This window comes from Lathyrus oleraceus, chromosome 5 (genome assembly GCF_024323335.1).
Source record: "Lathyrus oleraceus cultivar Zhongwan6 chromosome 5, CAAS_Psat_ZW6_1.0, whole genome shotgun sequence".
Classification (NCBI taxonomy): Eukaryota; Viridiplantae; Streptophyta; class Magnoliopsida; order Fabales; family Fabaceae; genus Lathyrus; species Lathyrus oleraceus.
In genome coordinates this window covers 144176825-144201473 of record NC_066583.1, presented here as the reverse complement: position 1 = coordinate 144201473, position 24649 = coordinate 144176825, and the positions used below count along the sequence as shown (strand labels likewise).

The following is a 24649-nucleotide window of genomic DNA, read 5'->3' as shown; positions in this document are numbered from 1 at the left end:
CTCTTAGTATATTATTTGAAAGAATTCACTGCTTTTTTGAGAGAGATGTTGCAGTTGCATACGGTTAAGAGCTATGTCCAAATTATAAGCCTACTTCCTTAGGAAGGTATTAGAAATGTGTTCTCAAGTTTTAACATGAGTTCTTTCTAACTGCATATACCAATATAAGGAAGCCCCACTTAAACTGTCTTGAAAACAGTGCATTATCAGTTTCTCGTTTACCGTGGAGGCAGCCATCTTTCTGACAAACATCCATAGATGATTCCTAGGGAAACTGACACCTTTATACTTCTCAAATTCTGGCGTCTTGAACTTCGGAGGTATAACTACATCAGGTACTATGCACATTTCCATAACATCAACCCCAAAGATGTTGAAGCCTTTTACAACCCTCAATCTTTCTTCCAGTATCTTGTACTAGTTGTCGACCCTTGGTTCTCCAATAACAGTAACTAGGTAAGAAACTAGTTTATTCTCATGAGTCGTATACCTTGGACCTTCATCTTTATATTGCTGGCTTAAGTCTATGGAATTGTCATGTGGAAATGGTATTTGTGTAGAACGAGGTGCTCCATTTTGAACCAAAATTGGAACATATCTTTCAGGAAGAGTGTTATTCATTTTCATTTGAGTGATATCATCTTCAGTACCTTGGATATCATAGATGAATCCATATAGGGGGTTACCATCCATAGGTGGAGGTACATAAGTGGAAGCGTTCTTGTTAGCCTTAACGACTCTTGCCATCATATTAGTAATGGCACACATGAGTTGGTATATCTTATCCTTCATACCTTTGACGTCCCCTTTCATTGAGTCTATGTATTCTTTGAGAGCGGCCTGATTCTACTTGAGTTGTTCCATAGTCTTCTTGTGGTGAGCTCGACTCTGATATGGTGGTCGGAGAGTCAGGTTGTCTCGTTTAATGATTATGAGAACAAGGGGAGGAAATGAGTTTATTTTCTTTTAAGCATGTTGATGTATATGGATGCATGAGTATGTCTATAAAAATATTTATTTAGAGGAATCTCAATCATTTATTTATTTCAAGCAATACTAGAAATTCAAGTACTTATATATTTCATAACTTGAGGAAAAATAACACAAACAAAACTTGTTTATGATTATGGAAAGAGAAACACACAAATTAAGCAAATTACAAGAAAACCATCTAACAACGTTTTTTAATCCTTGCCTTAAACTCATCTACCATGTATCTGCATAGTTTAATAAAGTCACAAATTTATTCTTTAGGCTTGAAAACCTTCATCATGTCTTATGCTTCCCTCAAGCTTCTTGGTATCTCCTCGATCAAGTCATTTGATAGTAGGACTAGCTTTAGATATTCTTCCCTATGATGGTCTGACTTTCTTTTGAGCTCCAGCATGATGCTTATGTCTTCTTCAATAGTATCATCCATTATTTGATTTGGTTCCTCCATATAAGTGCCCCACTCCCTCATTTTTTCATAAGCTTCATCAATGAGGTCCGTCTGCCTCTTAAGTTCCACTATCTCTTTATATTCCATTCTCCATTCATATAGATGCATTGAGAGTAGTCCTTCGTCTGTGTTTATTCATTGTTTCTCATTCATGGCTTGAGTTCTGACTTCTCTAAGAGCATTGGCGAGACTTTGGACTTCAACTTCTAAACCTTGGATGTGGGCTTCATATTCTTCCCTCATTTCTTCTTGTGCTTTGGTAGAATTCATTCAGATATCTTTCCATTCACCACTATGGTGCCTAGATTTATCCAACTCGTTTTTATGTGTCTTGAGGCTTGAGCAAAAAACTTTAAGGTCAGCGTAAACTTGTTCCTTCTTGTCCTCTTCTATCCTAGTCATTTCTTCACTCTTTCTGAGTTACTTTACTACTTGGTCAAGATCCCTCCTCAAACAATTTCTCTCACATGTGACTTGATGAACACTTTCCTCCATGTCCTCCTTTTCCCTTCTAAGTTTAAGGATAATGGCATTAAGGATGTTCTCTATAGAAACTACAACTGGTATATGTGCCCTTATTATAACTGGATGCTTGAGAGCAAAAGGTAACTTCACTTTACGCACTTTTTCCTTCATCCATTGAGCATAAGGTACTATAACCTTATCTCTATGATTCTTTACGCTACTTCTACCTCTATTAATTTGTCTCCAGTCATGGATAACCTTCTGAATAGTTAGATTGTTCCCCTTGTAGAATAAAACCCTCTAATAATTTATCATCAGGTTTGTAAGGCAAAGGGTATCCCAATTGTCTCATAGCCAATGCCAGATTATAGTTTATGCATCCCTTTAACCCTATGAGGGGTACATTGGAGAAGCTCCCACAACTCATGAGCATGTCATCACGGTGAAGGATTTGTGGATACCATATGATATTCTTATCGATAAGTGAAACCAAGGATTGGGCCCAGTTATGTACATTCATAACCTCAACAGTAGTCATATCTTTTGCAATGTGAGAGATGAGCCATTTGTGTAGTAGTGAAGCACAACACAACATCATACCCACATGTTTTGTATGTTTTTGATGAAGGGTGTAGCAAGGAGAGCGGGTGTGGGATCCTCATTCCTAACCTTCACAAATAAGAACACACTTATGGCTGCATAGTCCATAAAATTTTCTTCATTGGGGAATAGAATCAACCCAGAGATGAGAAGGATCATGATGTTGTCCAAAGAATCCCACTTCATGGAGGTTGCAAAGTTAATAGCTTTACCTTCTAGATAGTCCCTTGGAAAAGCTTTGAAATTCCCATGTATCCTTAAGTTAGCCTTCAAATCAGCAGCACAAATATCAAGGTGGTTAGCCATTTCTCATATTGAAGAATTGTACTCTATCATCTTGAGAGGACCTTTAACAGGCTCAGGAGTTCCCATGATTTTACTGAACTCCTCAAGAGTAGGAGCTATCTAAAAATCTTAGGATTGAAAGAACCTCAATGTGGGGTCATAAAATTGTGCCAAGGCAGTTCTGGCATGTTTTTTATTGGGACACTCAAGAGGTCCAAGATTTTTCCATACTTGTTGGTTATGGAGTTCTTTCTGTTTTTGGTCAACCCCGTGGCATAGACTTTCAAGTTTTCTGTATTGGATTCCCTTACTTTAATTTGGAGATTTTTTCTTATGTTAAATTCCATTTTTCATTAGAATGCTTGGTGATAAATGATTAAGATTTCCTATAATGATTAGACGCAAAAAAACATTTTAAAGATATGATGACATGATTGTCTTAATATTTAAGGATAAGTAAGATAATATGAAAGCATGACCTAGTTAAAGGAAGTCTTCCTATGATAGGCCAATTGTAAGTTTATACTACCCAATCTCCTCACTTGTAGGATCTAGAATTTTGAGATAAGCATCTTAAAGTCATGAACTATACCCTTATTTTACCATGAGAAAGAACTATCCCTCCCAAGGTAATCCTCAGGGATAAGTTTCACCCAGACGGGGCCTTAGTAACGACCCTCGCGGGTTGATAACATAAGGTCACCATGGGTGAATCAGATTCTAGATAATGGTTCTCATAGTCATGGACCACATCCAAATCATCAGCGTAGTGAGTGGATAACCCTGCTATGAAGACACATTTGAGGGGTCTATTCTGAGTGTAGCTTTCATGCCCCTGAGAGATATGACATGTCACTAGTAAGCACTATGATTCTACTTCTTAAAGCTTGGGTTTTAACTTCACACATATGAAAATTCCAATCTATGATATGCAGGCATATATATAAAATAAAGCAAAAAGAATCAAATAAAAAGAAAAGGCAAATAAATAAAAAGAAAAAATATATAAAAGCAGACAAACAATAAAAACACATAAATCCTAGAGCTAAAGGATATGATGGATTCTCTTTAGGGAGGTAGTCCCCAGCAGAGTCGCCAGCTATCGCGGTTGAAAAAATCACAGAGTCGTCATCATTTTTTATTCATTCCTAATAAATAGGGAAATAATGATAAAACCTAAAAATTAAGGATAAGACTTAGGGTTCGGGAGTCGAATAAGTGAGGGGAAGGTGTTAGGAACCCCTCACCTTCATTGTAGTCAATGGGATCATCCTCTAATTCTAGGGTTACCATGTTATCTATGGGATGTTTACTTATGTTGCATATTTTTGCTTAATATAATTATTTACAGGGAATTAGATTATTGTTTTCATAATAGGAAAATTTAATCAGGAAAGAGGATAAAGAAAAAAGTTTTTTCTATTGTACTCGCCAGAGTGTTACAACTCTGTGTCTACGTACCCTCAAGAAATCTGAAGGATCAAAGTACCATAGTTCATCTAAAAAATGATTGTGTGTTTGTTGACTTTAGTTTAGAAAAGTTCTCAACGCATCGGGAACAGAGAAAAGTTTGATTAAAAATGTCTCAATGCACAAGGGTAGAGAACAAGATTTGAGTGAGTTGAAATTGGCTTTAGATTGATTTGTTGATTTGAAAGGTATACCACCAGACAATCAACTTGATTTTACAAAAATGACATGTTTATAGTTTGATTTAGAAAATAAAGTAAATTAAATAGTTATTATTTTTCAATAAATATGACCAAATTGTCCTAATAAAATATATAAAAAAGGCTATCCACTAATATTATATTTTTTATATCATTTATACCTTTTGAGCTATGATCTACTTAATTATTAATTCTAATTATCCTAATTAAATCATCAATCTCTAATCACCCTAATTGATCCCTAAAATTATCCTAATTATATATTTTAACCCTAAAGTACAAATTATAAGATATTAAAATATCAAGCATATATTTGCATTTTTTTAAAATTAATATTAAAGAAATGTTTTGTTTTATTATAAATTATTAAATTATAAAACTAACCTAATGATACTAATTAAATTACTAATCCTCTATTATTTTGATTATCCTAATTAAATTAGTTAATCATAATCTTAAACTAGTTAATCCTAAATTTAAGTAAAATAAAATAAAAAAATAAAATATACAATAAAATAAACAAAGACAATGGGGTGCATTTTTAGTTAGAAATCCAGTTGGGCTACTTAAAAGGGGTGTGGAAAGAAAAGGGGATTAAGCCCATTAAAGTTTTGAGCCCATCGTTGATTGGAGAGTCCATGGAGAGAGGCAACAGTTGACTCTCATTCAGAAACGTTAGATTTATCCAACGAGATCCATGCAGATCTATTCAGGAACGTTGGATTGTCATACTTAGTCAAGGTAATTGAAACGAAAGGCTTAGATTGAAAGTAAACAAGACGCATATGGTGGACCCGTCTACAGGGAATGGGTCAAAGTCAGCTGATCATGTGGCCATTAGGGGGCCAAGTGTAGCTGGCGTTCACTAGTAGGAGTATAAAACCCTATTTCTCGGTTTTTCATTTTATTTTCCCCTTTTATTATCTATCTAATCTCAACTCTCTCTATTTTTATACTTCTCCCTCTCTCTCTCTCTCTCTTCACCACCCTCTCCCCAAACCACCACAAAACCCAGGTTAACGGTTGTACCTCAACCGGAACCTTCAAACCTTCAATCGGTGTTCATCCAATGAAGAACATTAACCTAGAACCCTATAATCTGCATCGTCGCCCTTAAAATCCTAGGAACCCCAGCAACTTCTGGGTGAACCCTAACGCACCCAGAAGAATACTAACCCTACAAACACATGAACCCTAATGATAACTTGAAAACGTATCGTATTTTTGGATCCATATGCATTGCTTTTTACTCGATTAACACTTATTATTACACAATATTTTATGTTTATTACAGGTATTTATCGATTAAAAGGTTTACCACAAGAAAAATGGAAAATAGCAAAAAGGAAAGAAAAAGACAAGAAAAGAGAACAAAATGAGGTTTCCAAAGGGATAATGGGCCATCAAAGCAAATGGGCTTGTGGCACCCATTATCCAAAGAGTGTGGCGCCCGCCACATTGGGCCAAGAGGGAGGTGGCGCCCGCCACCAACCCTTGAGAAGTCGAAAACAGTTGCTACAAGAGTGGCGCTCGCCACTCATCATGAAGCTAGGGTTGTGGCAACCGCCACAACCTAGTCTTCCTATTTTTCCTCCACTTGTTTAGCCACGATTTCCACTACTTTTGCTACAAATGAGGAATATGGAAAGGATATAAAAAAAAGACCTCTCAGACTCGCACGGGATATCTCTCTTCTTCCAGTTTTCAGTCTACGATTAATTTTTGTTTTGCTTTACTTTTCTTTTAGTTTCTAGACAGTTTCTTACCATTGTAAAAGTGATAGTTTCTCCATATCGGGGACTATTACGGTTTATTATTTTTTACGCATTTGGGATTCAGTTGTAAGGGGTATTCATTGCCAAAGCCTGCCAGAATTATTTAATCGAAGATTCAAGATTCAATTCCAGTTCTTAAATTGCAACCCAAGTTTATTATTGTTTACTGTTTTATTTATTTATGCCTTACTGTATGTTTAATTCCCCAATTGCTATGTCTGTCACCGGATCTAGGTCCGGCTAAACCTTAGGTATCGGTATGTAAAGACCGTCGAAACGACGGGATTCAATAAATAATTGGTGTTAGTTTTTATTAAAACTTATTTTTCTGGTTTTAGTTTCTTAATTTAATCAAACTGTTTTTCGTACGAGAGTACAAAACAATCTAAGGTTACGGTCAACAAGAACGAGAGTTTGAGATTTTAACCAGATAGCTAAGACTAGGCATTTATCCTAAACACAGCGAGAGCGCTTTAGGATTAATTAGACTTTATCGATATTCAAAAAATACTTTTAAATTCAAAATGAGACTGCGAGAGTCAAGCATTCTGGTTTAGGAGTATGGTCAGAGTCAATAAAAATGAGAGTGTGAGACTAAGTCCTTTCTATAAATAATTTCTACTGAAGAATATTTTAACCAATAAGATTACACCAACTATATATCGAATCCCCGAGGTTTGATGTATTACATACCGATATCCCCTATATCTTATATCTTTATCTATATTCTATTGTATAGTTATTTCTCTTCATCCTTCCAACCTTAGAACAAACATTCGCCTTAGATTTACATAGTAACATTAGACCATGATATATTCGATTATTAGTCCTTGTGGGTTCGATAATCTTTAAAACTACGCGATAGGACTGTGCACTTGCAGTCACGATTCATATAGACTTACCAAAGTCGCGACCAAGTTTTTGGCGCCGTTGCCGGGGAGTAATTTATTCGATATCGTAACTCTAGTGTTACACAGTATAGACAAAGGCAAACAATTCTTTTTCCCTTTCTACATCTGTCGAGTGTATGCCAAGTACTCGCTCTCAAGGCGAGAAATTAAAGCTACAACTCGATGAACCCGAGCATTATCTTAGATTAGAACTCCAGATACGAGACTTCATACAGGAACATTGTATCAAGCTAAATCTTCCTGACCTTAACATTCCTACTTCTGAATCAGTTATTCAACCAGAGATGGCCGAACAAGTGCAAAATCGTCCTCTTAAGTATTATGCAATCCCTTCACAAGATGAACCTCATAACAGCATCGTTGCCCCTGCGATCGAAGCCAACAATTTCGAACTAAAACCCTCACTGTTGTCAGCCGTACAGCAAAACCAGTTTTCAGGTAGTCCCACGGAGGACCTGAACCTACACTTGTCAGTATTTTTTGCAATACGCAGACACGGTGAAAGCGAATGGTGTCAACTCAGAAGTTATAAGACTCCGCCTTTTCCCATTTTCATTAAGAGATGGAGCTAGAGCTTGGCTCCAGTCTCTACCATCCAACTTTGTCACTATGTGGAACGAGTTGAAGAAAGTCTTCTTAGCCCGATATTTCCCACCTAGCAAGACGGCTATGCTAAGAGCCCAAATAAACGGGTTTAAAAAAAAGGATAATGAATCACTTTTTGAAGCTTGGGAGAGATACAAAGACATGATGAGGCTATGCCCACATCACAGTCTAGAGGAATGGCTGATAACCCACACCTTTTATAACGGTCTCTTGTACAATACAAGATTGACAATAGACGTCGCCGCAGGTGGCGCATTGATGGATAAACCATACAAAGAGGCTTATCAACTCAACGAAAGTATGGCCCAAAATCATTACCAATGGGGAAGCGAAAGAACCTCTATAGAAAAACCTCAACCAAAGGGCGGCATGTACGAATTAAGCAGTCTTGACCATGTCAACGCCAAGGTAGATGCCCTGACTCAAAAGATAGGCAGCTTGACCATAACACCAGCAGTCATCGTGGCTGCCGTAGCACCAAACTGCGAGATATGTGGAGTTCAAGGGCATACTTCCCAGAATGTCAACTCTTGACAGGAACTTCCACAGACCAGGTGAACTATGCTCAAGGAAACCCCTACTCAAATACCTATAACCCAGGTTGGAAGAACCATCCTAACTTCTCATACCAAAATAATAATGCATTGTATGCACCTAATCAAGCACCTGTTGTACCACCAGGATATTAAAAAGCTGCCACAAACACTCAAAATGCTCCTAGGAAATCAAACTTAGAAATTATGATGGAAAACTTTATAGCTACCCAAGCCCAAACAAATAAAGATTTCTTAAATCAAAACATACACACTAGTGAGCAAATCAAGCAGTTAGCAAACAAGGTAGACGCATTAGCCATCCACAACAAAATGTTGGAAACACAAATCTCACAAGTGGCTCAGCAACAAGCACCTACTGTTGCTCCTGCAGGCACATTTCCTGGACAGCCGCAACCAAACCCGAAAGGTCATGCAAATGCTATTATATTACAAAGTGGGACAGAACTGGACAGACCGACCGAACCCAGAAATTGAAACTCATCAATGCATCAAGACCCAGGTAAGGTAACTGAGAAGGAAGACGAACAAGAGGAAGATAAAAACGAAGAGGCCGTAGAGAAAGAAGAACCTTATGTGCCTCCACCACCATATAAACCCCATATCCCTTATCCTCAAAGACTTGTTAAATCTAAAAGTCTAGGGCAATTTAAAAAATTTGTAGTGCTTCTAAAACAATTGAATATCACAATACCCTTTACAGAAGCCATAACTTAAATGCCCTTATATGCTAAGCTTCTCAAAGAAATCTTATCTAACAAGAAGAAGATAGAGGATAACAAAACTGTTACACTTACTGCTGAGTGTAGCGCCATAATACAAAACAATATGCCTCTTAAGCTGAAAGACCCAGGTAGTTTCTCCATACCCTGCATAATTGGACAGTTTTTCATCGACAAAGCATTATGCGACTTAGGAGCCAGTATTAGTTTAATGCCATTATCCATATGCGAAAGGCTAAAAAAGGGAGAACAAAGACCTACGAGGATGTTTGTACAACTTGCAGATCTTTCCATTAAATTTCCCGTAGGTATGCTAGAAAACGTTATGGTGCGCATAGGACAATTATATATTCCTATAGATTTTAAAATCATGGATATAAAAGAGAATTCCAAAATCCCTATCATATTAGGAAGACCATTCCTAACCACAGCCAGAGCTATCATAGATGTTAAAAGAGGCAAGCTAACCTTCGAAGTTGGTGAGGAAAAGGTCGAATTCAATTTGACGCAATTCCTAAAAGCACCAGCTATAGACGACACTTGTTGTCTACTAGATGTCATCGACGAATGCATAAGAGAAATAGAGAATGAACAAAAATCATACTCCGAAATACTGAAAACTCCAAGGCCCCATACTTTTGAAGATGAAAATTGAAGCAAGGAATACCGAGATGACAGCCTAAGCGAATGCCTAGCACTAACGCCCGGTCATATGCCTTGCCCAAAGAAACCAACCCTAGAACTTAAGACGTTACCCAAAAATCTAAGGTACGAATTCCTAGACACTGAACTTGAGCGACCTGTAATAGTAAATGCAGACTTAAGGTAGATAGAGACCGAAAAGCTTCTACACATTTTGAGAAAATACCCAACTGCTTTAGGCTACCATATCTCAGATCTAAAAGGAGTAAGCCCTTCCACATGCATGCATCGCATAATTCTAGAGGAAGACAGTAAGATCTCTAGAGAACATCAACGAAGGATAAATCCCATTCTGAGTGATGTGGTAAAGAAAGAAGTGCAAAAGCTGTTAGAAGCAGGTACTATCTACCCAATATCCGATAGTCAATGGGTCAGCGCAGTACATGTCGTACCAAAGAAGGGAGGCGTCACAGTTGTTAACAATGAAAAAGGAGAATTTATAGCACAAAGAGTAGTTACTGGAAGTAGAATGTGTATTGATTATAGAAAATTAAACAAAGCAAATTGGAAGGATCATTTTCCTTTTCCGTTTATCGATCAAATGCTTGAACGATTGGCTAAGCATTCTCACTTCTTCTACCTAGACGGTTATTCAGGATTCTTCCAAATTCCTATTCATCCCAACGACCAAGAGAAAATGACCTTCACATGCCCCTATGGTACATTCGCCTACCGACGAATTCCATTCGGACTGTGTAACGCTCCTGCAACATTCCAAAGATGCATAATGGCAATTTTTGCAGATTTCATAGATGACATCATGGAAGTCTTCATGGACGATATCTCTGTATGTGGACAAAGCTTTGAAGGCTGCTTATCGAATCTTGAAATGGTACTAAAAAGATGCATAAAAGTGAACCTAGTGCTAAACTGGGAAAAATGTCATTTCATGGTCCGACAAGGAATCGTGCTCAGACACATAGTATCTAACAAGGGGATTGAAGTTGACAAGGCCAAAATAAAAGTTATAGAAAACCTCCAGCCTCCAAAAACCTTAAGAGAAATACGAAGCTTCTTAGGGCACGCCGGTTTCTATCGGCGATTCATTAAAGATTTCTCAAAAATCACCAAACCACTTACTGGCTTATTGATGAAAGACGTCAAATTCATCTTTGATGACAAATGCCTAGCAGCGTTTGAACAACTAAAAACAGCTCTTATTACCGCACTTATCATGTAATCGCCTGATTGGAGATTACCTTTTGAAATCATGTGTGACGCTAGTGACTATGTTGTAGGCGCAGTCTTAGGACAAAGAAGGGACAAGAAACTTCATGCAATATACAATGCAAATAGAACCCTAGACCTTGCACAGATGAACTATGCCACCACAAAAAAGGAACTTTTAGCCATAGTGTTCGCTCTAGATAAATTCCATTCCTACCTAGTAGGAGCAAAGATAATTATCTATATCGATCATGCTGCAATTAGGTACCTGTTAAATAAAAAAGACGCCAAACCAAGACTTCTAAGGTGGATCTTACTATTACAAGAATTTGACCTAGAAATCAAGGATAAAAGAGGAACGAAAAACATCGTGGCGATCATTTATCAAGAATGGAAGATATTGAACCTGAACAAGTGCCTATAAACGATGAATTTACGTACGAAAGCTCATAGCCCAATTGGAAAGCAGTATAGCTAAAGATGCGTTAACCCATAAGGATACTAAAACGAACGAAGTAGTGGAAGCAATTTACACCCAAACCACATTACCATGCTACGCTGACTTCGTTAACTACTTAGCAGCTAGGGTGCTTCCGCCAAACTTGACCTACCAACAAAAGAAAAAATTCTTCCACGATCTTAAACACCACTATTGGGATGAGCCTCTACTTTTCAAGAGAGGCACCGACGACATTTTCCGTCGATGTGACCTAGAAGATGATGTAGAAAACGTAATTTCCCACTGTCATTCTTCTCCTTATGGAGGACATGCAAACACCTCGAAGACTTGTGCTAAGATCTTGCAAGTCGGCCTTTTTTGGCCTACTCTGTGGAAAGATGTCCACATCGCGATCACAAATTGCGACCGGTGTCAACACACTGGCAACATATCTAGACGCGACGAAATGCCGCTTAAAGGCATTTTCGAGGTAGAAGTTTTCGATGTTTAGGGAATCGATTTTATGGGACCTTTCCCATCCTCTTTTGGTAATAAGTATATCCTTGTTGTGGTCGATTACGTATCCAAATGGATTGAGGCCATTGCCTCTCCAACAAACGACACACGAGTGGTAATTAGACTCTTTAAGCGAATAATCTTCCCTAGATTCGGAGTGCCGAGACTTATCATCAGTGATGGTGGCTCCCATTTTATTTCAAGGATTTTTGAAAAGCTATTACTGAAATATGGAGTCCGGCACCGCGTAGCAACACCCTACCACCCACAGACGAGTGGGCAAGTAGAAGTCTCAAACCGAGAAATCAAACAAATCTTAGAAAAATCAGTTGCCACCTATAGGAAAGATTGGTCCTCAAAATTACCAGAAGCCTTGTGGGCATATAGGACAGCTTATAAAACCCCAATAGGAACCATAACTTTTAAGCGAGTTTATGGAAAATCATGTCATCTGCCGGTAGAATTAGAACATAAAGCATATTGGGCCATTAAGACCCTTAATCTCAATTATACTGCCGCAGGCGAGAAAAGAATATTAGATATCCACGAACTAGAAGAACTTTGGCTAGATGCGTATGAGAATGCCCGAATCTATAAAGAAAGAACAAAAAAATGGCATGACAATCGCATATTAAGGAAAGAGTTTAACCAAAGCGACAAAGTACTCCTGTTTAACTCCCGCCTCAGACTCTTTCTCGAAAAACTTCGTTCTAGATGGTCTGGTCCCTTCGAAATTACCAATATCTTTCTGAATGGAGCAATAGAGATAAAAGAAAAAACAAGCAAACAATTCATAGTAAATGGCCAACGGTTGAAACATTACCACAACAGTGATAACAATGACTTCATTGCAAATCTTAAGCTTGCAGAGCCTCACGCTCATTCAAAAGAATAGCACCTATCCTACTTCTGTCGAGCTTACGACAATAAACAAAGTGTTTGGTGGGAGACAACCCACACTCTGTCTGTAACTATTTAATTTCATCATAAATTTATAATTATTACTATTGCTTAATCTTCATTTCTTTGTTTTCTTCTTTATTTATTTTTCATAAAATTAATCGGTACATTTCTGTATTATTGACCATTACTAACTTAATGCTATTATCTACTTGATTTTATCTAGCTACTGACTATCACAATGCAACAAGTAGATTACATGGATATAGTCTTCAGAGGAAGAGCTCAAAGGAGACGTTTTGAGACTCTATTTCAGAGAGAAATGACAATAACCTTGAACCCAGATGAATCAACCATGACCAAATTAGGTATAATAGACAATGTTATGTTCCTATTTAACCAACTAGGCAGGGACACCTTTGCTATCAAGAGAAAGTTTAGTTTCATCACTAGGTTGACTCTAGAATTTCTAAGCTCCCTAGTGTACCTACCAAATCGTGGTATGGGATTTAACAAAGGCCTAATCACCTTTAGGTTGTTTGGCAAAGACTATCTCTACACCAACAGAGAAATGGTTGAACTCCTAGGATGTCCTAATGGCCCTGATACCTTTACCATCACCCAGGAAGACACACTTGTGGACAATCAATTAGACCTCTTTTGGGGCAGCATCACTGGAAACAACCATCCTGAGCCAGACCTTATGTAATCAGAGAACATCCATAACCCTGTCATTCGTTACTTTCATAAGATCCTAGCTCACACCCTATTTGGAAAGGAAAAGAACAGAACCCTTGTGTCCAAAGATGAACTATTTATAATGTACTACGCATCACAGGCCCGACCTGTTAACGCGGATACATTCATGATAGCTAATTGATGTGGTGCTTTTCGCAAGTATACGAACGCGTCAGAGTAATATAAAAGATTGTCGAATCCACAGAGACCAAGTGTCAATCTATCGTTATCTATTGTTACGGTGTTTATCTAAGGCAATCGAAATAAGGGGTTTTAGAGTGTACAATGAAAAATAAAGTATTAAATAAAATTCAATTAATGAAGACAGGTTCGAATGTAATTCACATAATCAATTAATAATCCAAGTACTTGCTAATAGAACTACTTATGGGCAGTGTTTCCTACTTTGAAAAGAACCAATTTAACGGGAACTGTCGCTTTCGCGTATTCAGAACCGAGTTGTACTCCCTAATCAAACCCTCTTATTGTCACTTATAAAAAGGCGTGCATTGCGTTAGAGTAGTAAACCTATTTTTAAGAAATATAGTATCTTGACTAAGATGAAAAGTATGTTAACCTGGATTTCTTAACCAAAAGAGGTTCTCACGAACCAGACTCTAAACTTATAAACGCGTCCGAAAATAGTTTTAAAATCACTTTTCTTTTTAAGTTAAAAACTCCCAATGAACTAAACAAAGCGCTTTCGCTGTATTTGAAATAGTTAAAAACAACTAAGTTTAAAAAGACGTTGGACGGCTTTTGATCTTACCCAATGGAAATTAAGTGCGGGAAAACTTAAGTTGAAAGTCAAAATAGCCTTTAAGTGTTTATACGAACAATTGTACGGATTATCTGTTCAATTACGGTCCTTACATTCTAACCTTTATAGGTTTAGCTAGACATGGTAATGTAAAGGTGCATTTTAATTTAAATAAAAGTAGTGCGAGTGCTGAAAGTAAATAAAAGTAGTGCGAGTGCGGAAAGTAAATGAAAGTAGTGCGAGTGCGAGAAATAAATAAAGTAGTGCGAGTGCGAGAAATAAACGAAAGTAGTGCGAGTGCGAGAAATAAATAAAGTAGTGCGAGTGCGAGAAATAAATGAAAGTAATGCGAGTGCGAGAAATAAATAAAGTAAAGACAGTGCGGGAAAGTAAAGTAGACAAAGGTAAAGCAATAAAAACCTGCTCCAATCGGAGGGTTAAATAAAGTGCGAAACGGAAATGAAAATGGCGGTAGGATTAACTTCCTTCCAAAGTGCTCCAAACTCGATTACAGACTCGATTTCACAGTTGTGGCAACACCCCAATGTGAAGCGATTACCACTTTTACAGTACTGAATATATGCCTAGATATAACTAAGTTTGGATGCTGAAACAAATGAAATTGAGTCTCTATTTATAGGGAAGGAAAATAATGGAAACGACAAGGATGCCCTTTAGTTTGAAATTGGGAGGGAAAAACTTTCTTCTTGTGGCGTCCGCCACAACACCATGGCGCACGCCATAAGGGTAAATTGTTGCGGCCAAGTGGAGGTAGTGGGAGACATGGCAGTTGGGGGAAGTTGAACTATGACATGTCATGGCTGGACCCATGGCGCCAGCCACAGTAGGAGCCACAAGTGCAAAATGCTGATTTTTAGTCTTTTTAGCTCATTTTCACTCCTTTTCTCGATCGAGGCTCTGATTAGATTGAAAACCTGAAAACAAAGAAAACCATAGTAATAACATAATAAAATAATAATAAAACAACTAAAATGCATGCGAAATCAAAGTCGAAAATACGGTGAAATTCAGTGTCATCAAATTCTACCACACTTAAACCCTTGTTTGTCCTTAAGCAAAACACTAAAAAGCTCATAGAAGAAAAACTGGTGTCAACGAGTGATTCGGGCTAGAAAGGCTTCTAAGTTCAAGTCGGGATGCAGTGATAGGTACTAGCTGAGTGAACTAAGGGTATCATGATGACACTTCTCCGCACACACGGACACAAACTCCATTCCTATATTAACCAACCCATATTATCCCACAATACCTAGGCCTACCTCTTCATCTCTTTTTGGGTCTATTTCATTCAGGCGCAATCACATTAAGCCCGTTATCCGTACATGCTTCATAGCAGAGTGACCTGTTAGTGATTATGATCCAAACATGGGGTTCCTGGCACATAAATTTATGTAAACCCTTTTATTTGACCCAACTGCAGTTGTGGGTGATCGGATCGTAATCCTCCCTACCGAGTTCAGCGACAGATACCTCTGAACCAACTAACAGCGGGTGAGTTTATCTTTTTCTTTTTCTTTTGTAGCAAATTTTTACAACTTTTTGGTTTAAATGACTTTGTGAGGGTCACCTATACCGGAGTTGCCTTTTCTTTTCTTTTATTTATTTCACTGGATCATTCACTTATGTTCATCCTTACTGGAATAACACCGTCTTAAAACCCAAAAACTTTCAGAATAACACCGTTTTCTTTTGGAAAAAAAAAATTTGGTAAGGCTAAAGGAATGGGGAGATTAGACTGTACTAAAGATACACTATACTGGTGACTCGTCAGACTCATGCATTATCTAAAACACTCAAACTAAAAGCAAAATGAAGCAAGGTGAACGACTAAAAAGCAATAAAAATAAACAATCTAACTAAAAACAGCAAAGAAAAATAGAAAGCGATAAAATCTCCTCCCACACTTAAATCGAACATTGTCCCCAATGTTTTGAAATAAGATAAGGGGAGAGTAACCTGACATCCTACTGCTGACCATTGGTACCTTCGCCATCCTGAGGTGGACGACGGGTTCGGCTGTGACGACGGTCTCTCTGATCCATCCTGGCCTGTAAGGCATCCTGAGCAGTCCTCACCTCTCGAAGGTTGCTTAAAATGGAACCCTGAGTGGCCTCTATCAGTGCAGAATGTTGACGGTGGTAGTGCTATTGACGGGATTGCTCGTTTGTGATCACAAGCAGAGACTGTACAATAGTCTCATAGGATCTATCTGTCCTCTGCTGCGATTCTTGCATGAAGCTCATGTTGTCAGTCAGTTGTTGTTGAATGGTAGAGAGTAGGTCATCACGCCTCTGCTCTCTAGCCATGTGGTCGCGCCACATCTCCTCTGTAATATAGAAGCCAGGAGAAGAACCTGCAAAAGAAGAAGATGGTGCGGTGTGTGGTGGTGAAGGGTGATGGGGGGACACATGAGGTACGGGAGATTGCACTCTCCGATCAAACTCTTCATCAGTGTCGTGTCCCTCCTCATCAGGAACATTAGGAGGAAGTGAACCCAAAACAGGTGGAACATCTAAAACATAGGTCCAATTCCTTTAATTACGTACATCAGTATGTCTAGTGCACGGTAAGACAACGGATGGGATAGCTACACCATGAATCATAAGCACATAATCTCCCTCTCTCCTCAATCGGCACAATTTCATATCTCTCAGAAATTTTAGGTTAATTGTACGAGGAGCTAAGGAATCTAAAGCAGTTATCTCGTTGTTCAGGTTAAGAGCCCGAGCAATAGACGTAATGAGTCCTCCGAAAACAATAGGTCCCTCTTTATTAAGAGTTAAAGCCATATGAGCAATCATAAACGGGACCGAATTAATTCTCCTATTTGTGAGGCTTCCTTGCAAAAATAGAAGCTCTCGAGCATTGACCTTGTTTGGATTCTCCCGGCCAAAAATAGTACATGCTAACAGATATCTAAAAACTCTGATGGTCGGGTTATGGATGGTCGAGGCAAGAATTCCTTCAAAAGAATTTATTGAAGTGTTAGATAATCTCTGCCAGAAGGAAAACACCTCGACCGACCAATCTGAATCCAAAGGGACCTCACAAATAGCACCTTCCCCATGAGGAATTCCTAACAGGCCTGCTAGTTCGTCGGTACTAAATTCATACTCAACAGCAAACATTCTAAATCGGACAGTACCAACTGTACTAGCAGTGTTAGGATTGACAATATAAATTAAAGAACTTAAAAACTCGATTGTCAATCGCTCAAAGGTAGGTTCTCTGTTTGAAAAGATAGTGTGCAAGCCTAAATTATCTAATAAATGAAAAATGCTATGGTAGATACCCAAAGTGTAAAGACAATTATCATCCACGTACCTTGTCGGAAAAATTTCCCGATTTTGTAATCTTCCGATAATTTTTCTCTGCCTATCTCCCGGTTTCCCTTCAAGAAGGATAAATCCGTTGAACTCCATTTTTTAGCTCTTGGAATGTGATGAAGAAGATGAAGATGGGTTTGTATAAAGGTGGGATTTTTATGAATATTGACGGATGAAAATGAAAATGGAAGTTGGGACAATGACTTGTATGGTGGGAAGATGAGAAATGCGGGAGCTTTTATGGGGTTCAAGGGCGTTTTTGGAAGGTGAAAAAATGGGTTTTGGAGGTTTGAAGGTTTAAAAATGGTGAAAAATGTGAGTCTGCCCCGAGCTTATACAGACGCCGTGGCGGGCGCCACAAGGCGAATTTCGGCTGGGCTGGATTTTTGCTTATTTGGCATGGGCTTCTCATTTTCTTTTCGGTTGGGGGGTCCGGATAGCATTCGCATTGTATTTTCCTAGTGACATAAGGCTTGCACAATTTTATAAAAATAAAATTTAAACATTAGACTAATTAATAAATAATTAATTAATATAATTAGACTATAATATAAATATAAATATAATAAACACACATAATATATATATATATATATATATATATATATGTGTGTGTGTGTGTGTGTGTGTGTGTGTGTGTGTGTGTGTGTGTGTGTGTGTGTGTGTGTGGGTGTGGGTGTGTGTGTGTGTGTGTGTGTGTGTGAAAATATCAATGTGCTAACATAGTTAAGAAAATATACCAAATGCAGTAATATAAAATAAGTTAGGAAAATGCGAAAGATATAAGCATAAATGAGACAAAATAAAACGAGATGGTAGAATCAAATAGTAGGGGGTTCGTCTACCTGACTGGACCCACGAAGCAAGGCTATCTCCTAACGAAGCTCTGCGATCTCCTGGTACAAACAATCAGCCTCGGTAGCATGTGTAAGATCGGATACCGCCATCTGTAAGGTAAGGTCAGTCACCTCCTGCCTAAGCCCGGTAATCTTTCTGCGACACTCTATAATCTGCGTGCGGGTGTCTGGGGTCTGCAAAGATAAATTATTAGAGAGCACAGTAATTCTGGGTGAAGACGGTGTAGGGGTATACTCAGCAACAGGTGGGGATCTAGTCTCCTCAATAGTCTCTCCATGACCCTCCAAAGTATAACTCCAGTTGGCTGGGTCATGAACACTGGTCATCATCGGATCAGGCAGTGTAAAGTAATGTATCGTCTCGCTATCAATCAACAATCTGAACTGTCTGGGATCGAAAGAGGATCTCCTCATCAATCCTCTGGTCAAGCAGAAATCGATATCCATAGTAGTGTACCCATAGAAGGTCCTGAGATGTAGCAGCTTGTAGGATAGACATAAGGCGATGGTAATCTGTCTGATGATCCCTCCTACATGAATAACTCCTTCGGACGATCTGGCAACACTGTTGGGGCCACACAACAGAAAGTTCCCACATGCCACAGGGCGAGACTGGGATGCACAAAATAATAAGAATATCTCCTTCTCACTCAGCAACGTCTCCGCATCTGGTCTTCCAAGGAAGGAGTGTACCAGTATCATCTGGAAGTACCACATAGCAGGGTTGTGTATAGCCTGGGACAACTGAGTAGAAGGATATTGACTCCCTCCACCAGAGATATCGCTCCAGAATTTTTCCACTTCCTTACCCAGAAAGTATCCCATTGGCGTCTCAGGGATAGCGTCGGGGGTGGTATGAACACCTAATAGGTCACCGAACTCCTTCTGGATGAAAGAGTACTCAATCCCAAATAGCCTGAAAGCAGCATACCCATCTGGTCCGGAATAAGGATCATAATCAAAAGAGCTGAGGAACTCCAATGTCAAGTTCCTGTAGGTGTTGCTCAAGTCATCAGCGAATTCATCCCATTGGAGTTGGTGGCACAGAAATCTGATGCTCGGCTCAATGCCTAGGGCTTCCATGCAGTGCTGGTCTGGATAGCGTGTAGGGGCCATAGGGCGCTGGTAAGAGCTACGTAACGCTCCCTCTGGGCATCATCTCTGAAAGCTACGTGCATGTCATCAAAGTTCTGCATCCTGCAAAGCTTAGGGAAAATGATCCTGAAAACACAAACATTGCAAATGATATTTAGTCCTGGTGAAAATATGATTAAAAATAAAATAAATTAAAGTAAATAAATGCAAAGAAAAGTAAAATAAGATAAGAAAACCGTGGGTTGCCACCCAAGCAGCGCTTGTTTAACGTCGTTAGCTTGACGATCGGAACTTATATATTTGTTGTAGGAATTGGTGGATCTATCAGAGTGTGGCTTGAGTAGTCTGTTGGAATGTCTCCTCCTTCGTAGAGCTTCAGTCTTTGTCTATTTACAATGAATGGGCTATAGGTTTCGTTCTTGATTTCTACAGCTCCGGATCTCAGAATCTTAGATACTTTGAAAGGGCTAGTCCATCTTGAACGTAGCTTCCCAGGGAAGAGTCGTAACCTAGAGTTGAACAGGAGAACAGGGTCACCTATATTGAAATCTTTCTTCACAATTCTTTAGTCATGTCAAGCTTTTGTTCTCTATTTGTATATTTTGGCATTCTCGTAGGCAGATTGCCTGAGTTCTTCCAGTTTGTGGATGTCAAGGATACGTTTTTCACCAACGGTCAGGTAATCCAAATTCAAAGTTTTAATGGCCCAATAGGCCTTATGCTCTAATTCAAAAGGTAAATGACAGGATTTTCCATAGACTAGTTGGTAGGGAGTTGTTCCTATAGGAGTTTTGAAAGCGGTTCGGTAGGCCCATAATGCTTCTTGAAGCTTCTGAGACCAGTCTCTTCTAGATATTGAAATAGTTTTTTCTAGAATTTGTTTTATCTCCCTATTGGATACTTCTACTTGGCCACTAGTCTGTGGGTGGTATGGTGTTGCTACTCTATGCCTAACTCCATATTTGCTTAAAAGTTTATCAAATATTCTCGATATGAAGTGTGATTCTCCATCGCTTATGACTAAACGGGGTGTTCCAAATCTAAGGAATATATATTTTTTAAATAACTTAATCACCACTCTAGTGTCGTTTGTGGGTGCAGCTATAGCTTCAATCCACTTAGACACGTAGTCCACATCTACTAAGATATACTTGTTTCCTAAGGATGGTGGAAAAGGTCCCATGAAATCTATACCCCAAACGTTGAAGAGTTCTACTTCCTGAATGTTTCTTAGAGGCATTTCGTCACTCCTTGAAATATTTCCCGTGCGTTGGAATCTATCACATTTGACGACGCAAGCATGGACATCGCGCCACATGGTAGGCCAGAATAGGCCAGCTTGAAGAATCTTGGCGTATGTCTTAGAGGTGCTCGCATGTCCACCATAGGGTGCAGAGTGACAATGCTCAATTATACTTTTTACCTCCTCTTCTGGAACGCAGCGGCGAAAAATGCAATCTTTACCCCTTTTAAAAAGGATCGGTTCGTCCCAATAAAAGTTTCTCACATCGCTGAAGAACTTCTTCTTGCGGTGGTAGTCAAGATCAGGGGGTACGATATCAGCAGCTAGGTAATTAACAAAGTCTGCATACCATGGCACGTTACTTACTGCTAAGGATTTTTGGAAGTGCTCATGAGGGCCTAGGCTATCATCTTCAATGGTTTCTAGTCTAGCTATCAGTCTATCATAGGCAAAATCATCATTTATGGGTACTAAGTCTGGTTTTAGGTGTTCTAGCCTAGAAAGGTGATCAGCTACTACATGTTCAGTGCCTTTTTTATCTCTTATATCTAAATCAAACTCTTGTAGTAACAGAATTCATCGGAGTAACTTGGGCTTGGCATCTTTTTTGCTTAATAGGTAACGAATGGCAGCATGATCGGTGTAAACTATAATTTTGGCTCCTACTAGATAAGATCTAAATTTGTCTATAGCGAAAACTACAGCGAGTAATTCCTTTTCAGTTGTTGCGTAGTTAAGTTGGGCAGCGTCTAGGGTTCTACTGGCATAATAAATCGCGTGTAATCTTTTATCTTTCCTTTGTCCTAGAATGGCTCCAACCGCATAATCACTAGCGTCACACATTATCTCAAAAGGCTCTGACCAATCAGGGGGTTGCATAATAGGTGTTGATATTAACGCTTGCTTTAAAAGATTAAATGCTTCATTACATTTTCCATCGAAAATGAATTCAGCATCTTTCATTAAAAGGCCAGTTAAAGGTTTAGTTATTTTGGAGAAGTCCTTGATAAAACGCCGGTAGAATCCAGCGTGTCCAAGGAAACTTCAGACTTCTCTGATAGTTTTTGGTGGTTTTAGGTTCTCTATGACTTCTATCTTAGCTCTATCTACCTCTATACCTTTTTCGGAAACTATATGTCCTAAAACAATCCCTTCGGTGACCATGAAATGACACTTTTCCCAGTTTAGCATGAGGTTCACCTCCACGCATCTCTCCAGGATTTTCTCAAGGTTAGCAAGACAATTGTGGAAATCAAATTTGCAAACCGAGAAATCATCCATAAATACTTCCATGATACCATCTAGGTAATCTGCAAAGATTGACATCATGCAGCGTTGGAAAGTAGCTGGGGCGTTAGAGAGGCCGAATGGCATTCGTCTGTAGGCAAAAGTTCCATAAGGGCATGTAAAGGTAGTTTTTTCTTGATCTTCGGGGTGGATAGGTATTTGGAAGAATCCAGAGTCTCCATCTAGATAGCAGAAGTAAGAGTGTCTGGCTAGACGCTCCAATATCTGGTCTATAAATGGTAAAGGGAAATGATCCTTCATGGTTTCTTTATTTAACTTTCTGTAGTCTATGCACATCCGCCATCCACCTTCTATCTGTTTTGCTACATGTTCGCCTTTATCGTTTTGTATGACTGCGATGCCTCCCTTTTTAGGTACTACATGCACAGGGCTCACCCACTTACTATCCTAGATTTGATAGATTATACCTGCCTCAAGTAACTTAAGAACTTCTTTTTTAACAGCATCACTCATTATAGGGTTTATTCTTCTCTGATGTTCTCTGGAGGGCTTTGAATCTTCTTCGAGCGAAATCCGATGCATGCATATAGATGGGCTTATACCTTTCAGGTCAGAGATATTATATCCTAAGGCTGAGGGATATCTTCGTAAAACATCTAAGAGTTGATTTGTTTCCTCTTGGCTCAAGGTAGCACTGACTATAACTGGACGGTTCATCTCTTCATCAAGGAACTCATATCTCAAGTTCTTAGGCAGTTCCTTAAGTTCTAAGGTTAGTTTCTTAGGGCATGGCATAGGATCTGGGGTAAGGGATAAACATTCGTAAAGGTTATCATCGATGTAGGGTTTCCTAAAGTCATCATCTTCTAGTATGAGACTTGATGGCAACTTGATTGTTTTTATGATTTCTTCTTGTTCTATTTCCCTAACGCATTCATCAATGATATCTAAGGCATAACATGCGTCTCCCATCACAGGTGCCATAAGAAATTTTGAAAGTATAAATTCTATTTTCTCGTCACCTACCTCAAAGGTCAACTTTCCTCTCTTGACATCTATTATGGCGCCTGCAGTTGATAAGAACGGTCTACCTAGAAGGATTGGTATATCATTATCCTCTTTGATGTCCATGACAACAAAATCAGTAGGGATAAATAATTGTCCTATCCTAACAGGGACATCTTCTAATATGCATATCGGATACTTAACAGATCTATCGGCTAGTTGAAGTGACATCTTAGTAGGTTGTAATTCTCCTAAGTTTAACCTCTCACAAACTGCTAAAGGCATTAAGCTCACACTAGCTCCTAAGTCTAGAAAAGCTTTTTCGATGACATGACTTCCCAAAAGACAAGGAATGGAGAAATTTCCAGGATCTTTATCTTTTTTGGCTAACTTATTCTCGGAAATAGAATTGCATTCCAAGGGCTTCGGATCGTCGAGTCTACGTTTGTTGGTAAGGATGTCTTTGAGAAACTTTGCATAATAAGGTATTTGGGTGATGGCTTCTTTGAAAGGGATTTCTACGTGAAGTTTTTCTATAACCTTAATAAATTTCTGATACTGGTTATTGATCTGGGTTTGTTTGAGTCTTTGCGGATATTGTATCAGTGGTTTATATGGTGGGGTGGTACATAAGTTTTATCTTTAGGTTCTTCTCCTTTTTCTTGACCTTCCTATTTTTCAGATTCATCTGTTTCCTTCACTTCGTTCGTGGGTTCGGTATATTCCTTAGAAGTTTTGGGTTCACTCAATCTTGGGTTTGGTGGCTCATCATAAGCGTTCCCACTTCGTAGGGTAATGGAATTGGCTTGCCCTCTCGGATTCTGTTGAGGTTGTCCAGGGAACTGTCCTCCAGGTGTGGTTTGGGGGGTTTGGTTTAAAGCTACCTGAGAGATCTGGGTTTCAAGCATCTTAGTGTGAGTAACTATTTGGTCAACCTTGGTTCCTAACTGGGTAATCAGTTCGTTAACGTGAATGTTTTGGTTCATGAACTCTTCGTTTTGTTGGGTTTGAGCAGTGATAAAATTTTCCATAATTTTCTCGAGGCTCAGTTTTGGTGGTACAGGTTGCATAGGTTGATTTGGTCTTGGGGCTTGGTAACCTGTTTGTCTCGGAGGTGCATTATTTTGGATAGGGTTATTGTTCTTATAGGAGAAGTTCGGGTGATTCCTCCATCCAGGGTTATAGGTATTTGAATATGGTATCCCTTGGGTGTAGTTCACTTGCTCATAATGGGTTTCATTTAAGAGAATGCATTCTGCAGATTGGTGTCCTTTAGGTTCCACATATCTCACAATCCGACGAAACTGTAGCTGCAGTATTTGGGTTTATGCACATATGCTCCACCTTGAGGGCCAACGCGTCCATTTTAGCTTGCATCATGTCTATAGAGCTTAACTCATGTACTCCTCCTTGGGCTTCCTTCTTCTCAACTATCGCTCGTTCGAATCCCCATGATTGATGGTTTTGAGCCATATCTTCGATGAGGGCACTAACTTCAGGGTAAGGTTTGTTCATCAGTGCACCGCATGCGGCAGTGTCGATGGTCATCTTAGTGTTATAGTGAAGTCCATTATAGAAGGTTTGAATGATTAACCAATTTTCT

At 38.9% G+C, this 24649-nt stretch overlaps 1 non-coding gene across 1 annotated transcript; it reads right to left on the bottom strand.

Moving 5' to 3' along the window:
• Positions 1 to 7816: 7816 nt before the first annotated feature.
• LOC127088608 (small nucleolar RNA R71) lies at positions 7817 to 7923 on the bottom strand. The gene has a single exon (XR_007790438.1). It is a non-coding gene; the product is annotated as a small nucleolar RNA R71 (small nucleolar RNA).
• Positions 7924 to 24649: the final 16726 nt, after the last annotated feature.